The sequence below is a fragment of the Zonotrichia albicollis genome, chromosome 12, assembly GCF_047830755.1.
Source record: "Zonotrichia albicollis isolate bZonAlb1 chromosome 12, bZonAlb1.hap1, whole genome shotgun sequence".
Taxonomy (NCBI): domain Eukaryota; kingdom Metazoa; phylum Chordata; class Aves; order Passeriformes; family Passerellidae; genus Zonotrichia; species Zonotrichia albicollis.
In genome coordinates this window covers 14606206-14622596 of record NC_133830.1, presented here as the reverse complement: position 1 = coordinate 14622596, position 16391 = coordinate 14606206, and the positions used below count along the sequence as shown (strand labels likewise).

General features: G+C 44.3%; 1 long non-coding RNA gene across 4 annotated transcripts in view; it reads right to left on the bottom strand.

Moving 5' to 3' along the window:
* Window positions 1-16190, bottom strand: part of LOC113459080 (uncharacterized) — a 187872-nt gene extending 171682 nt beyond the window's left edge. For all 4 annotated transcript variants that reach the window (XR_012582249.1, XR_012582248.1, XR_012582250.1 and 1 more), the window contains exon 1: window positions 15891-16190. This is a non-coding gene — a long non-coding RNA (uncharacterized LOC113459080). The remainder of the gene's footprint in view (window positions 1-15890) is intronic.
* Window positions 16191-16391: the final 201 nt, after the last annotated feature.

Sequence of the window (16391 nt, the reverse complement as noted above, 5' to 3'; positions counted from 1 at the left end):
CACAGCCAGAGCCAAGACACACCAGGATCACAATCTCACACTGTGTCACCCCTTACACATCAGAGGAATGGTCAGAGGGAAACATTAACTACTACAGTCTTCTTCACTGAAGAGACCAACATCTGGCTGCGGTGGAAAACAGAACAATTCATGTCAGTATTGGGGATGTCAAATGTAATCTGAGTTCACATCTCCTAAATGCTCAGCTTCAGTGCCAGGCCAGGGCAAAAGAGATTGATGGCAGAAAACACTGCTCAGGAGAGGTGCCCAGAAACAGGGATCCACACTAATGGGAAAACTTGCATGTCTTCTCTAAAGAACTGGGAGGAAAGGTCCTTTCAAAAGTCTGGGGGCTGCAGCCCTCATTTCAGTGGATACAAGGCTGCTTGCATCAAGCTTTATTTTTACAGAGCGTGAATCATTTCTCACTCAGTGAGAATCACTGGGATCATTCTGCTGTCGGTATCTCTGACACCAGCAGTGCTAAAAATACAAAAACTCCAAAGTCAACCATGTGCTGTCAGTTCTGAACCTGACTGCTGCATTGCTTGCATTTATTGACAAAGAGCAGGAGCAGGTGCTGACACCTTTCAGATCAGTCTATTTGAGAGTGCAGGACTGGGCTCACTCTCAAAAACCACCGCCTCCTCCATTTATCCCCAACAGTAAATATTTGACTTCTCCTCCTGGTCTGCTGAACAATGGCAGCCTGTAATTATAGCTAATACCATACAGGCTGGTGTGCTGTCACTCACTTCTGCTCCCAGCTTGAGAGCTGAAGGACCATAAAGGTCCTACATGGCACTAAACTACCTGCACAACTTACACCCAGCTCAAGAAGTCACACTGTAGTGACTCCTTTCCCTCTGAAAAGGGTGACACCAACCAGAAAGCAGCAGAAGAACCTTTTCTAAAACCCCTTTGCCATTTTATAATTTCAACTACAATGATGGCTCAAAAACGTGTGTTAGCCAATTTGTCTACCATACCACAGCTAGAGAGCAAGCCAGTAGTGAGTCCTTCATTCTAATTGATTATTTACATAATCTTTAACATCCACCCCCTCCAGAAGAGAAATTATCTTGCAACATATGAAGATAGCTGTGCTAACTATGATTTCAGTTGCCATGAAACAGTCTGCAAATGTGGTCCCTCCCATTGTGTTATACACAAGGTCTTGGGGTGTGGCTTGCTTAACAAGGAGCAATATTGCAGCTTAACTAACTGTACCCTTTCATGTATGGTGGGATTGGGCAACCACATGCCAAGACCTCTTAGAGACCACAGCTGGATTTTGCACCAACTTAGACAAATTCACAGAAAAAAAGTCCATTGGAACAGCCTCTGACTGTTAAAACCATTAAATGGCTGTCTGATGGAAAAAGTGTATACAAGGCAGAATTGCACTGAACCAGCCTCTTCGTGGATCTGATTGCACAGCTGACATTCGGGAGATAGGCTCTGGTCTCACCTCCTTTGGCCACTGTAACATGCCAGCTGGAAGTTAGGCTTCCTACCAGGTTTGATCTAGCAACAGCCCATGGGATGGCCTGTTCTTTCTCATTCTCACTTCCATGATAAGTGCTTTGTTTAGGGGAAATGGAAAAAAAGGAAAAGCTCTTTTTAGTGTTGTTGGATTTGCTTTGAAACCACTGCAGCTGGGCTGAACAGGGAGGTTCTGAGCCCTCTTTTTGTCTGGTTCACACAAGATAATATTTCATTCAGCGCCACAGGAACCTCATTTCCTCTGGCAGAGTTGCTCTTTTGTGTCTTATCACCAACTAGGTGATAAGTTGATATCATAGAATCAAAAAATAGCTTGAGTTGGAAGCAGCCTTTTAAAGGTCATCTAGGCTAACCCCCCTGCTGTGGGCAGGGACACCTTCCACTGGACCAGGTAGTGCCCGGCCTGGCCTTGGACACTGCCAGGGATGGGGCAGCCACAGCTTCTCTGGGCACCCTGTGCCAGTGCCTCGCCACCCTCATTGTAAAAATCCTCTTGAAATACATTCTTCAAATATTTGAATATACAGGGGCATTCTTTCTCTCCATATTGCCAGGAGTTTTGACACCCAGTGAACTTCAGCTTGGTGTCATCTATTAGAAGAATTTGTCTGACATCAAGAAATGAAGGCAGAGCAGAACCTGTGTCCCTCAGAGGATAAAGCACCAGACCCAGACAGCATTTACAGTTGCCCAAAAAAGCAATGCAAAGAAAGAAGGAAATGGCCTCAAATCCATTATTGCTATATCACACTTCCAAAAGGAAAGGAGGGGCTTCTCTTCACCGTACACCAAGCCTGGCTTCCAGAAAATAATGGAACAAGGACTTCTGGCCCAGTAATAGCTGTTTAATTAAACTATTTTGTTCAACTCCAATCTAAACATTTTTTTCCTTCTTTTCACAGAACAGATTTGGGGATTTAACACTCAGGCTGACCCAAAACAGTGTCATGGTTCATTAGCAAATTAGAGTTAATTAGAGTTTTAAACCCAACAATTCTTACAGCAGTAACAGCAGGGCAGGATGTGTCCTTATCAGAAGTTTAAAAGAAAATGCTGCCTAGACTACTGAGGTTGCTGGCCAGACCTAGAGGGCTCTTGTACCCCTGTTGACATTTGTGCTGATGCACACAGGTTTTGTGGCAGAACTTTGTCCAGTGGAGATAAACCAGATGTTCTCTATGCCCAGCATTCAGGCTCCTGAGTGCATTGCCCTTCTTTTTGCCCCACGTCTTTGTAAAAAAAAAAAAAGCTTTTATATAATAAATTTTGTTGGATCACTTCCACACTGCAATAATTGTGAAATCCCTGTGTGGTTGGCAAGACACAACAGAGACCACTGCAAAGGGCCTGCTATATATTTTGCCTAATGCCCCATATACCACAAGCAGAGTTTATTCCAGGGTAACTCTGCCAAGCCCAAGGGAGTTTCATTTTGGAGGAACTTTTTCAACAAGTCTCAGCTCAATAAGCAAAATAAATTAAAAAAAAAAAAAGAAAACTATCCTTCCTTGACACCTAGAGAAAAAACAAACAAAAATGTGGCTTAAGGCCAATACAGGGCTCTCCCAACCTTCTAGCTAAAGACTAAAATACTTCTAAAACAAACAACTATTTGGTTTCTGTATTTCTCCATCATCTTCCAGACAGATAATAAAGCAATAAAATGGAAGGAGTGCAGATACAAAAGCTTCTCCTTAAATCCATCCTTCACAGCCACTTGCTTCTTCCTCCCCACACACTCTTTGAAAGATGAAATCCTACCTCCAAAGCTACCTCTTTAAACCATCACCAACAGCCTTATTGATTTCAGTTTTTTCTAGACAAATTCTCAGGTTTCAATGCACTGAGGTCTCTGATCCAAGCTGATTCTTTGCCGTTGTCCTCAAAGAACAGAAGTGCACTTGGGGTTTCCTTAAGTCTGACACTGAAAGGTGTGTAACAATACAGACTTACACTATGTTCCTTCTTATGGCCATTTACAAACTGCACAAGCCTAACAAAATAAGAAAATAAAACATGAAAACATGCTGATTTAAATATTTACCATTAACATTTCAGTGCCTAGGTACTTCCCACTAATAATCTGCAGTATAAACCAGTGAAATCAGGACAGTGCTACAAAAGCAAACACAACTTTTAACCTTGCAGTCAAACGAGGAGGAAATGGAAGGAGAGTGAGCCAAGCCTCCCCTGGTATAATCAGGTGCAAAGCCAATCAGGCAGCGGCCTCATGCCGGTTTACAAAGTCCAGCTCTGACCCAGCTCCTCAGCATGCAGCAAACAACTTCAGTTTGTGGAAAAGTGGAGCTATGGTCCACTCCCTGAGGCTGTCACAGCACATGTCACAGTTGAGACAGCCACAATACACAGAGTAACACCACACAATTTCAGAAATCTTCAACCCACACACAGTAACACCAGACCACTTCAGGAGGCTTCAAGCATCTGCCCTTCTTGTTCCTCAGCCCAGCCTTTTATCCCCTCCTGTTGATGCCCTGCACCTGTGTGCCCTCTGCTCCCTTTGGTGGCTGCTCAGTGCCCCTGGGCACTCCATGGCTCATTGGTCAGTGCTGCTCACAGCTGTGCCCACTGGGGATAATGCTGGGCCACAGCCCCACTCCCAATCACCACAAACTGTGTGCCTACATGAGGCTTGGCAAATTTTCACCCACCCCAGTTCTGTGGGAAACAGCCTCCAGCTGGGACCACCAGCTTCCTACAGTCTTGGGCGCTGTCAGCTGCTGCAATGCCTTAGCTAAGCTGGATGGAGAAGGATCAAAGATATTCCATATCACATGAGTACACCAAATCTTGTCCTCTATCAAGGAATCATTTGCTACAATGCAAACAGGTCCTTGTTCCCAAGAGGCAGCAGTTACAGGGCAGTCCTTCACCCAGGCAGGAACAACAAAAGAAAGGACATAGGTAATCATTGTAGAAAATGCATAATCCAACAAGTACTGGCTGCTGGAGCATGAGGCCACTGATCCCACTGGCACTCTCCTGGGCACCTTGATGAAACCTCTCTCTTTCTCAGGCATAGAAAAAGCTGCTCTGATAATAACATTCTAGAACACAGTAGGTCAGCTGGCACTGAAAAATGTTTGTATTCAATTGTTCTTCAGTTCTGTTAGCCTTTTGGCCATCTTCCTAAATCTGACAGCAACGTCTGTCACGTAAAATCAATTCTGGAATTTTTTTAAAATGTCTTTATATAAGTATTCTGCCTTTTAAAAGGTAGAAGGCTGATGAGAGCAGGGAAACAAGGGACTAATGGGTCCCAGTGGAGTTACGGAGAAAGATGTTAGCAAATGCCTCTGCTGCTGTTGTTACAGCAAGAGTTGTTGTAACCACAGAGGCCCAAGGATGGTTAACCATTTAACACGTTCCTAAACTTTACCAGCTTCTATTTCAGACCTGAAAGAGATCTCCAGGGCCACTTCTTGTCAGCTTTATCCCCAGACATAGCAGCTGATTTATTCTCAGATATTCTTCCCAGAAACCCTGTCTTGTTGGCACTATTAGAGACAGGTCTCTGTTTCCCTATTTTCAACATCTTACATTTTGTGGAAGTGTTTTACCAGACATAAACCCCTGTACAACCCCTCACAAACAGTCACACAACTGGAACAGCAGGCAGTGAGGGCAGGGAAATTCCAGCTCGAGTGTAACTGCACAGGTCCCACACTTGAGCCTCCCTCCACCAGAACAAGGACAGCACCTCCAACAGGAACAAGATGTTTGCCAGTGCTGGCTCCTCTGCTCCTGCACCCAAACATCTGAAACTTCACTGTAAGCTCTGGGAGCAGGGATCACATCACTAAGTGAGGATCTCAGTTTCCATTCATGTGGCTAGAAAGGAAAAGGGAAAAACCCTTACAACCAGGTTTTTGACTGCCAGAGGCTTTCAGTTCTGCAGATCTCAATTAACAGCTGTCGAGCAGAGACACCAGTTTGCTCTGGTCTCTGACTGAGCTGTGCATACAAAGCTGTCAAAGCTCTGCCTCAAAGCTGATTGTGGAGAAGGGGAGGGCAGGCACAGCCAGTGGGACAAATGCAAATGCCTGCCCTGCTCTATCCCAGCAGCCATTCAGAAGGACTTTAGGAGATTAGTCCTTTAGGCAGGGGTGAATTTTAGATATCATTCTTTGATACCCCAGAGACATGCCCCACCAGTTTGTCACTGTCAGTGGAAGGTAATGTCAGGCCTCTGCAGGCAGCCCTGTGACCTTCTCTTTAAAGATTTGTCAGCTTTACACCATAACACTGATAGCAGCCAGCTTTTAAAAACAGCCTCCAAAAGTGCACAGGCGTGAGCCTGCTCACAGTTACCCTGATTAAGCCAAGAACAGAATTCACTCCTTATTACTAATAGGGGAAACAGAACCAAAATGAAGCTGCCATAAATAAACCAAAGTAAAGGCCAACTTCTGCCCTCAGCTGTAGGTGAGCTGGAAGGGGTCATTCAGGGAGAACAAGACAACTGAGTCTGGGGAGCATTGCCAGGATGGGGATGCATTCCTGCCTCTGCCTCCCCAGAACCACAGCAAGGCACATCCTGCTTATTTCTTATGTAAGCAGGTGGACTCTGGACTGCACTGCAGTCCAAACAGGGACAGCCTCAGCCACTCTAGACACATCTGTGCCAGTGGCACAGGAGCTTGGCTGGATACCCATAAGCAGGATGGCTGCAGTGGCTCAGGATAGTAATTTTGGATGAAGTTGGATGAAGTTTGGAAAAAGTAATTTTGGATGAGTTTTTCAAAAAGGGGATATGATCTGTGCCAGATGCTCTGCTGACACAGGTAGGCAGAGCTCCCGAGATGTCAGTGTCTGTGATAATCAGTGACTGGCAGATAATGGTTTGGATATGAATGGCTTTAACCACACCAACACATGCTGCATTTCAGGTTGAGGCAAGATGGCTTGAAGTTCCCCAATGCACCTTTCAAACATGGTGAAGAGAAGCCAGAAAGCAAAGCCTGATGCAATTGCCTGAAGCAATTAATCAATTTACTAAAAAAAGCCCCCCTTGTGACATTATTTTTCTCTTCTTCAGGTTTCAGTTCATAGCTGTGCTCCTTTTTGGTTTGTCAGCCTTCTTTTCCACCCATTTAAAACTTAAATGTTCAAACCCTGCAGTTGATTCAGATGGGAGGATTATAAGCACTGGATACACACTCTGCACCAAAACAGGCACAGCCTTGCAACATTTTCTTTTAGGAAACAGCACTGCCAAAACACAGCAGTAGAAGGATCAATTTAGGCCATGTTGGGATAACCCATCCTTCCTTTTGCTCCTGCAGGCATGGCTGTGCATCTGTGCCCTTCCCTCTTTGATGATTTACATCTCACACAAACCTGGCCTGGCTCCTCAATACTCCAAAACCTGAATGGGGCTGGCTTTAATCCACCTTGGTGCCATCACTAGTCCAGAATTGTGACAGACTTTACCTGCACAACTGAGACTGTGCTCACAACTCTGGCAAAAGAAAACAAAGTGAATTATACTAGCAGCAACAAAGGACTAGGAGCAGGAGCAAAATCTAGGCTTCCAAGGAGAGCTCCAAGGAGTTTGTTCTGTGGGGACCCTGTTCTCTCTCTGACCATCTATTTATTCAGCCAGGATTTATTGTAAGGTAGAGTCACCCCTTACATCTCACTCATTTTCACATGAGTTCAAGTTCACTGCAGATGAAGGGAGTTGTGCAAAAGGATCTTGTTAAACTGTAACCAGTGGTCGGATGTGCCAGTTAATCATCTACTTTGAAACTTGTCCCTTTTGATAATAATTTTCCATGGCTGCAGAATTAAAGCTTAACTGGTCATTGGCTTCGAAAATGACCTTGTCTGACAGGGAGTGTGGAAGAGGAAACAACAGTAACATGACCTTCTTGTGTAAATTCTAGATGTGGACAGAGGGGAGAAAAATACTTCTGGCAGGTTCCCATTGACTCAGTGATTTATCTCAACCAGTCCTTAACGTCCCCCTGGTCATCTCCAGGCATGAAAGGAACACCAGCTCCTGCCTCCAGGGGCTGCAGGGCAGTGTCAGAGAGAGCCCTGCCAGCAGGGTTTATCAGGCAGGAGAGATGGCCTTGGGAAGCACAGGAACATCACAACCCGTGCACCTGGCTGGTGAGCGGGGTGCTTCCTTCCTGCAGTACTGACCTGCCTGGAGGAAACATGATGGAAATGTTTAAGTTTCTAAAAATCCAGACTACAGGCAGGAGAGCTACTGAGCAGATACCAAGTGTGACAACAGGTCCTCACCACATCCACGGGGAATAGGCACAAGTGTTAAAACCAGCCCAGTTCCACTGGACTCACACCTTAGAGCAGTAAAATTGTGTTAAAATCCACTATCATGTCTACAATTATTTCAGCCCTTTAAGTGCATGATAAGATGGAAATGAATCCTAAATTTTCCTAGGCAGACAACCAATACTCAAAAGCAAAGGGCAAGGACAAGATGAACACCACCAGATGTGATGATACGTTACCAAATCCCTGCCTGACTTCTCCCAGCAGCCAGCACTCACTCAGACAAGATGCTGAGAGTCAGGGCTGGTCTGTAGTAACACATGGTTACTACAACAATTTTTGGTATGGGGCAAGAGGGAACATAATTCATTACCAGATTTAAGGAAACTTAGTCACACAGTAATGAGGGTAAGCAACCAGACAGATTGTCAAAGCAGAAGTTCTTAGCATGACTCCTCTCTTTTCAAAAGCACCTTGCTTAAGATTTACAAACCCACATTGCTGACTGGGAGTGAAATTTAAGTTTAAAATCCTTGAAAACATTACTCAGACAAATGAGATGATAAATCAATGAGGTGAAGAAACATTAATTAATTTATGTAATTACTTATTTACCCAAGATAAAATGGAATGTATGCTGTTCTAAAGCACTGGCAGAGTTAAATGTCTAAGGAGTTTCTTCAGTAATAATAATTTATTTTTAAAAGGTTTTGGATCAAAGAACATTGCAATCAGAAATTTCCAGAACTGCTCACAAATCAAGATCTCCCCAGCCAAAAAGCCCATTCTTTCCCTGCTTGTGCCCACTGGTGGTCATGGTTTCACTGGACAGCTGCAATGTGCAGGCTTGGAAGAAACTCTCTGACAGGGTTTAATAACTGAATAACTGAACTGAAGTCTCCAAGCTTCCTTGGTGCTCTTCTTCAAGCCAGCTTCCCTGGCTAAATGCCCCAAGAATTGGAAACTTGGTCTCTGCAGATCCACTCAGCTACTTTGCCCAGACAAATAGGATCTCAGGCCACCCAATCAATAGGATCTTGCTGTTTTGGAGATTGCCTATGAGGAAACTCAGAGCTGCAATCTGGATACTACAAATCTTCAGAGCCTGAAATACCTTCCTCTCAGAGGCCTTAGTTTGATGGGAAATGCACCACCCAGCTCCAATAACTTGGAGATACAGCTTGAGATGACACAAGGAGAAAACCCCCAGCAAAAAGGAAGATGGGACCCTTAGAAGAGTTCTGCAGCTGTGAGGCATGAAGTGCTCATTGTTGTATAAAGGGAAAATTCTGCAGAGCCACAAAGAGTACAAAGATGCTGTTTATATCCACTGGTTTCAGCAAGCTATTTTATACTAAATTTCTCTGCTGATCCAGCTGCATTGTGCAAGCAGGTGTCTGCTAACATCTATCACATGTTATTGCATTTTTCCCTTCCACCTTCAGATGCAAAGGACACAATGCATCACTGCACAATAGGAGAGGAAGAAGATACTGCCTAATTTCCCATAGGATGCAATATTTATCCTGTAAGTGTGGATTAACTGAATAACTTGCTAGATTTGTGTCAAGGCTTGTAAGAAGTGGTGACTAATCCTAGCTAGTGGGGATTAACAATGTTTGCTGTGGGAAATGTGCCAGACTTTTCAATTCTATCATGTCTTACAAACAGACTGCAACGGTTCTACATGAATACAACTGTGTTCTTTCCACAGCACAGTGATAACAGGGTATGTCCTTTCTAGTTTTTTAATGCCCCAGACTAGAGCAAGCCTCAGCAAGAACATCACTGGGATGGACAGCAGTACCAGAGCCTGCTCTTTTCTTAAAGTAGGGCAAAAGGAGCAGGAGGATCAGGAGTGCAGTTAGAAAGCCCTAAAGTTACACCTTAAGAAGCTACAGTTGAGAGTGCACCACCTGTGTTGCCCTCCCAGGATAACACACACACACACTCACAACCTCACACATCTCCCAGAAGGAGGGAGTGAGCCCTGGAAGGCCACAGATGGCAGCCTGGACAAGTGGTGCTGAAAACTCAGACTCCAAGCAGCACCCAAGGCCACTCTCAAAATGGTGGAAAATCACATGATTAAAGCTTCATCATCAGGAAGGGAAAAAACAGGAAGAAAACCAAGGTGTTGTCCAGCTGGCAACACGAGCATCCCACTGTGCTCTTACCCAGAAACACCTCCCCATACAGCTGCATTGTGAAAGGTGAAGCTCATTCAGCTTTTCCTTTTGCTGCCTCAGCAGAATGGGGAGACACAAGGCTCCTCACAGTACAGAAGAAAGGTCTGAGGAGTGGCACTCAAAGCAGGTTGAAGTGATCCAGCCCATCCTGATCACCCCAGCTCATTTCCATATACCCATAGCCAGAGCAGGGGCTTGACTCAACACCAGTTTGCGTCTTCTATTTGGTTTGAAAAATTTCTGGATATCATATAATCAATCAGGTTGGGGAAGGCCTCCGAGATCATTGTGTCCAACCTACAACCAAACTCCCTGATGTGAGCCATATCATGGCACTGAGTGCCACAACCAGCCTTTCCCTAAACACCCCCAGGGACAGTGACCCCACATCTCCCAGAGCAGCCTTTTCCAATATCTGATCACCTTTGCTGTGAAGAAATTCTTCCTGATGTCCAGCACAGAGCAGTTTTAGACTACATCCTCTCACCCCATCATGAGGTCCCAGGCAGGGGAGGCCAATTCCCACCTGGCACAGCTTTCTGCCGGGAGTTGTGCAGAGTCATTCCTGAGCCTCCTTTTCTCCAGGCTAAACACCCCCAGCTGCTCCTGACAGGACTTGTGCTCCAGACCCCTCCTCAGCTTCTCTGCCCTTCTCTGGACCTGCTCCAGGCCCTCAATGTCCTGAACTGAGGGCCCGAAACAGGACACAAGACTCGAGGTGTGGCCTCACCAGTGCTGAGTACAGAGAAGGGATCACTTCCCTAGTTCTGCTGGCCACATCTGATACAGATAACAAGCAAACCACAATAAACACAAAAATAAAACAAACTACAGAGGCTCAGCTTGTCCGTATTGCTCTCTCATTCTCTGACCTGACAGAGCTCAATTCCCAGGACCAAGCTGATTGTCTTCTGAGTGCAACTCTCCTGCCAGGGAGCCTTCATCCAGACTCACTCATGGGAGCTTTATGCTTTGTACAAGACAAAATCCCCTTTCTGTGCTCCTCCTGGAGCTCCCCTAACGAGCTACCTATTAACACTTATTTCTCCCCCAGGTATCAGTAGTTATTACTACTTAATAGTGCTCCAGCCTGCTTGGGAGTAACAATAGCACCGAGGTAATTAGAGGAAAAGGAACATCTTATGAGTAAGGCATGCACAGCTGAAGAGTGTTTTGCAATGGCATGACTGCCCAGTGACAGCTATTCCAGCACACCTGAGATGGCCTAGTCATTTTTCAGATTGATGACAGATTGTCCCTGCTGAGTGCACACACCTCCACAAGGACTTGGATAGAAAGGCAGAGAAACCCATCATGAAACAGCTCACAGTCACCTGGCAAGGCCCTTCTGTATCATCAGAGACATTTAAATCCACATTCTGATTCTGAACACGGAGAAGGGATTTGAAACGGAGTCTTGAGCCTCACCTAGCAATGCTTTCACCAGTTGACTACAGGAAAAAGCACCACCACAATCTCATTTTTAAAAATTTCCATATGAAATAATTTTTGGTTTATTAGTTTAGCTGTTGTTACTTGTGAAACCAACAAAAGCTGCAAGGATAAGTGAGCTTAGGCCTCACACAGGTTTTTTCTGGCTACTGCACATCACTGGTCCCATGTGGACAGATATCATCACCCCATTTTGTAGTCAAGAGAGCAGAGGGGAAGGGGGTCTCACAGGCATAGCTGCTGCTCTGTCAAGCCACAACTCAGCCAAAAGACTGGCACAGTGAGGCTCTCCTTGCTCATCTATGGACATCTCACTATCAGCAGAGACAGGTTTCTCATTTTTTTTAAGCAGTTATTTAAGCAATAAAGTTAAACATCTCCATTTATTTCTTGTTCCCACATCCTTAAAATCCTATGAGTCCTTGTGATTTTTCAGCTAGCTCTGAAATTTGCTGGGAGCTAGAGGAAGCCTCTCTTTTCAGTTGTCAGGTCCCCAGGGTTACCTAAGCCAAAACTAAAACTGAAGCATGATGTGGAGCAGGGCTTAAGCTGCTGCATTCCCCAGGCCTACCAGCTTGGGATCTCCATTTGCCTGATGGCACCTGGCAGCAGGGCTGGGCTAGAAAGCTCAAACCTGAGGTGGGAATAAGGCAGGAGCAGTTGTAAGGACATGGACAGGAAGGACAGGGAGACCAGAGGTAGGTAAGGCCTGGGACAGGGGGAAGGTGATGACAGTGGGACCCTATATAAAAAATATTGGGCTTTGCTGCTCCAGATCCTTCAGTAAAGCCTACTGCCAGCCTCAAAGAGAGCTTTGGTCATCTCCAGGCCGTTTTAAACAGCTGTTCCCACAGCATTTGGATGTCCTGTCTCCACCTGCCCATTCCTGCCTTCCCTCTGCCAAGCATTTTGTAAACGAATCCTGCACCAATCTCCTTTCTTGATTCAATTGCCAAAAAAGATGTGTGTGGGGTGACACACAAAGTGAGGTAATGAGATATTCATCAGTTTGTGTCCCTCTGAACCTGACCACATCCTGGAACAGGAACTCCTCACAGGTGTTCAGATATTGTGGTAATAGGTGTTTGGACAAAAAATACACCATCAAAAAAAAGAGTTTGGAGAAAAAAGAGGAGACTGCCCAGAGAAAAGGAATGAAAGTTGAGGGGCTGAGGAGTTCCATTTCCCACTGGATTTTCATCAATCTTCAGAGATTTCAGTCAAATGCAAGACTAATGAAAATGTTGGAGAGGATAATATTTTACAGATATAAACTGTATGCATCATGTACTCAGGATGCATACTACATAAAAATATTTTCAATCCTTTTCTACTAAGCTCCACACTCTCCTGGAAGCAACAACAAAAAAAAAAGTGCTCATATTCTTCATTTAACTCACTTCCTTATGTAAGGTTCATATGTTTTTCTAACACAGTGATAGGAGAGTTGTGAAATACAAATAGCTTCTCTTTTTACTCTTCATCATTATGTACAATATTGACTGCTCCCACTCACTCACATTAGCTATATTTTGTAAACAGCAAACACACTTTAAAAGCGCAGATTTTTTTCCAAGTCTTTCTCAATTCTGCTGACGTAAAACTTTGCATTGATCTATTAAAATTGCTTTTACATCCAAGTACTTTCTAACAGGCTGTACCCCTTTCCATGGTCTCTGACCTGTACTTTTCACCACTGTTACAAAACTACAAAGCCCAGACCTACTACACTACATTTCTGACCAAGATTTGTCTGGGAATATCTGACTTGTGGTGAACCAAACTCTCTAGAAATCATTCCCTAAACCTCAGCTCTTTGCTCATTTTCCATGCTTGATGCTCTAACCGTGATGGCACTTCTTGACCAGAAAGACAAGAGCTGTAAAATTGGTGAGCATTCTTAAGGGGTTGGTTGCAGACTTACCTTTCTAGTATTTAGATAAATATTTTAGCAATATCAGATACTGTTCAGAACTCTGGTTCTGTACACTGCAAATATTATCTAACTGTGTTTTTGTAAAAACTCTACATGAAATATTTGTGCCTTTCAGGTCCTCCTTAAACACCTAATTTCCCAAAGTATTGATTTTGAGTATGTCTTAGTACAAGGATCTCTGCTACTGCTACTCAGTCTCAATCATCACCATCATCATTAGTGTTCAGCTTCTCAGGCAAGAATTGATTGCTTTTTTTGGCACTAGAAGGGTTAACAGCTGACAGAATATTTTTAAGTCAGCTATGTCAATTATTCTGCCAATATTTCAGCTTTTCCAGTGTCTTGGGAGTTCAGTGCTGCTTTTGTTACTTTTCCATTCTAATGTTCCAAACCCTCTTGAGCAACATCCCCCCCTCCCCCAACCTCCCATTTGTTCAGCTTTTTAAGAAACCCTTTCCACTTGTATTGTGAGTGTAATCTATGCCAGAAATATTAACTGTAGGTTTTACAGCCATATAAAATCTGGTATAAACATCAAAACTCAGTCTTAACTACCAAAATTTGCAACATACCTTTAGTGTCAATGATTAGACTATTTAAAATATGAACAGGCTGGTGGTGGCACAACATTTTCTCATTTGAAGAGAAATTTAATAGAGTTCTTTGGACTACAGATGCTTTGGACAAATTAGTATTTGAAACTTGGACTGTCCAACTGGACTGTTTCTTAATTACAACAAATAACAGGCAGTTTCTGTCAGCTGAGACTACCAAGAACAGAGTTGCTCCCCTCATCATTGCTTTGATAAGCAGATGGCCTCAGCCATTGTAGAGCTGGAAATGGAGCTGGTTAAATGCAAGAAATGGCAGAAACGAGTTGCAACAACAGAAATGAGTTACAACACTTGTCCTGTGCGAGGAAGTAGCACCTCCAGAGCAGGATAGGTCAGGAGAAGGATTCTTTGTTTTGGAGCTGACGCTTCTTCACTGCATTACACTGTATAAAGGTGTGAGATTATGCTGATCCTTCACATCTTTACCTAACAAGATTCCTTCCTTCTTTCATTCTGATTTAGTATTGGGGCCCTCACTACATTGTGCCCAGAGAACAAAGCTGGTGAAGGATCTAAAGAAAAAGTCCTGCAAGGAGCGGCTGAGGGAGCTCACAGAGAGGCCTGGCCTGGAGAAAAGGAGGTTGGAGGATCTTATCACCTTCTACAACTCCCTGAACTTCTGCTCCACGTAACAAGAGACAGCACAAGAGGAAATGGCATGAACATACTACATACTTGCAGCTATTACCATCACTGCGCAGATTAAGTACCCAAAACATCTTGGGTGGTGTTTCCTTATGGACACTCTCTCAGTGAAAAGATGGCAAAGAGTATAAGAACATTTCTTCAGGTATCAGAAGCACTCAGCTGAAAAAATCCTGAGTGGGGCACTGGAATAACAGATAATATTTACATGATGGATCTACTAAGGATGTTCTTCCTAAAGGCAACTTTCAAGCAAAAGAAGTATGCCATCAAAAATGCTGGAGACTTTAGCTCTAAGGAATAAGATTTCAACACCTGCCCTGGATATATTTCAGAATATATTTTTTTAGTTTGTATCAAACCATGTGTCACTGTTCTTTTTAAGATGACACCCTCCAGAGAAGGCAAGTGGATTACTCAGAGGCAGGTCCTGACCAGCACTGCTGTGTACAGGCAGGCAAAGGGGATGGAGGGAAAGTCATCTGGCTGCTTTTTGGATGGGAGAGCATCATCCTGGTAGCCATAGGAACAAAGACCATAAGCACAGCTTGCAACCACCTGGCCCCAGGCTATGCCTTGCCCTTCTTGGAGCACAGCAGGACTGGGTGTGGGCAGTGCTCAGATCCTGCAGGAGAACATGAGCTCCTCAGGAGGTGGTGTCTGACTCAACAAGGCAGAATGCAGGCAGCACTGGGGCACTGCACCATTTTAGGGACTAGGACTTGAAAATAATTGAACACACTGAGCCCAAATCAGAGCCATCACCAAGGACTTTGTGTCTGCTCTTGGAAACAGGGCTATTCTCAGTGATTTGGCAGTAGGCAAATAGCCGCTGTTTGTGCTTCCAGAGCTCAGTCACTCTGGAAATTTAAGCAAGTAGTAAGCATTTTCATTTCCTATCCTCATAAACCATTCAAAACAACATCACCCGGTTTATCAGCACTGCCTCAGAACACCATTCCAATAGAGAGATAAAGCTTGTGTGCATATAATTTCTTCAGTGACCCCTTTGAATCTGAAGTGCTATTAAAGTGCAAGATCTTATCTGTGCATGGTCACAAACATATTGGCTTTGTAGCAGGCTTTGCCCAACATCATGCCAACTCTGCCAGCCTTGCTTCCTCTCTTGCAGCCTGTTCCAGAGGGACAGAGCAGATCCTACTTTGCTGACCATTTATAAGCCATGTAAATAACAGAGAGCTTCACTTGCAATTTGTGTGAACATACATCTGATAACAGTAGGTAAAGTAAGCCAAAAAAGAGAGAAAAAAGAAAAAAAATTACCTCATTATGTGAGACTGAGTCTCCACAAAGTGGTTGAGGGATACAAAAAGGTATCTCCTGCACACAAACTCATTTGTCTCTTCTCTGACCTGTGAGTCCCCACTGTCACCAACCAAGTACCCTGATGCCTCCAAACCCAAGGTAGTTTCAGCGTTGTATCAACCAGCTCCTCTTCATGAAATATTCACACAGGCCCATAACTCCCAGTCTCAGTAGCCTGGGGATAAGTCTGTATCTGATTTTAAGAGCCACCTCCAAGCCGGGCAGAAAAGTTGCTGCTCTCTTTTATGAGGGGGAAGGGAGAAATCCTTGAAATCTTCCTGTAAGCGGAGCCTTCAGCCTTATCTTCAACCTTTAAAAAATCCTCTTCAAGGCAGAAATACTACAGCCAGTGTGTCCAAAGAACTTTGCATCTATAATGATCAGTCAAGTCCAACCAAAATATCTTTCAACTTGAGGCTGAGTTGGGCCCTTCAACTGAGCAGATGAAAGCAATGAGCA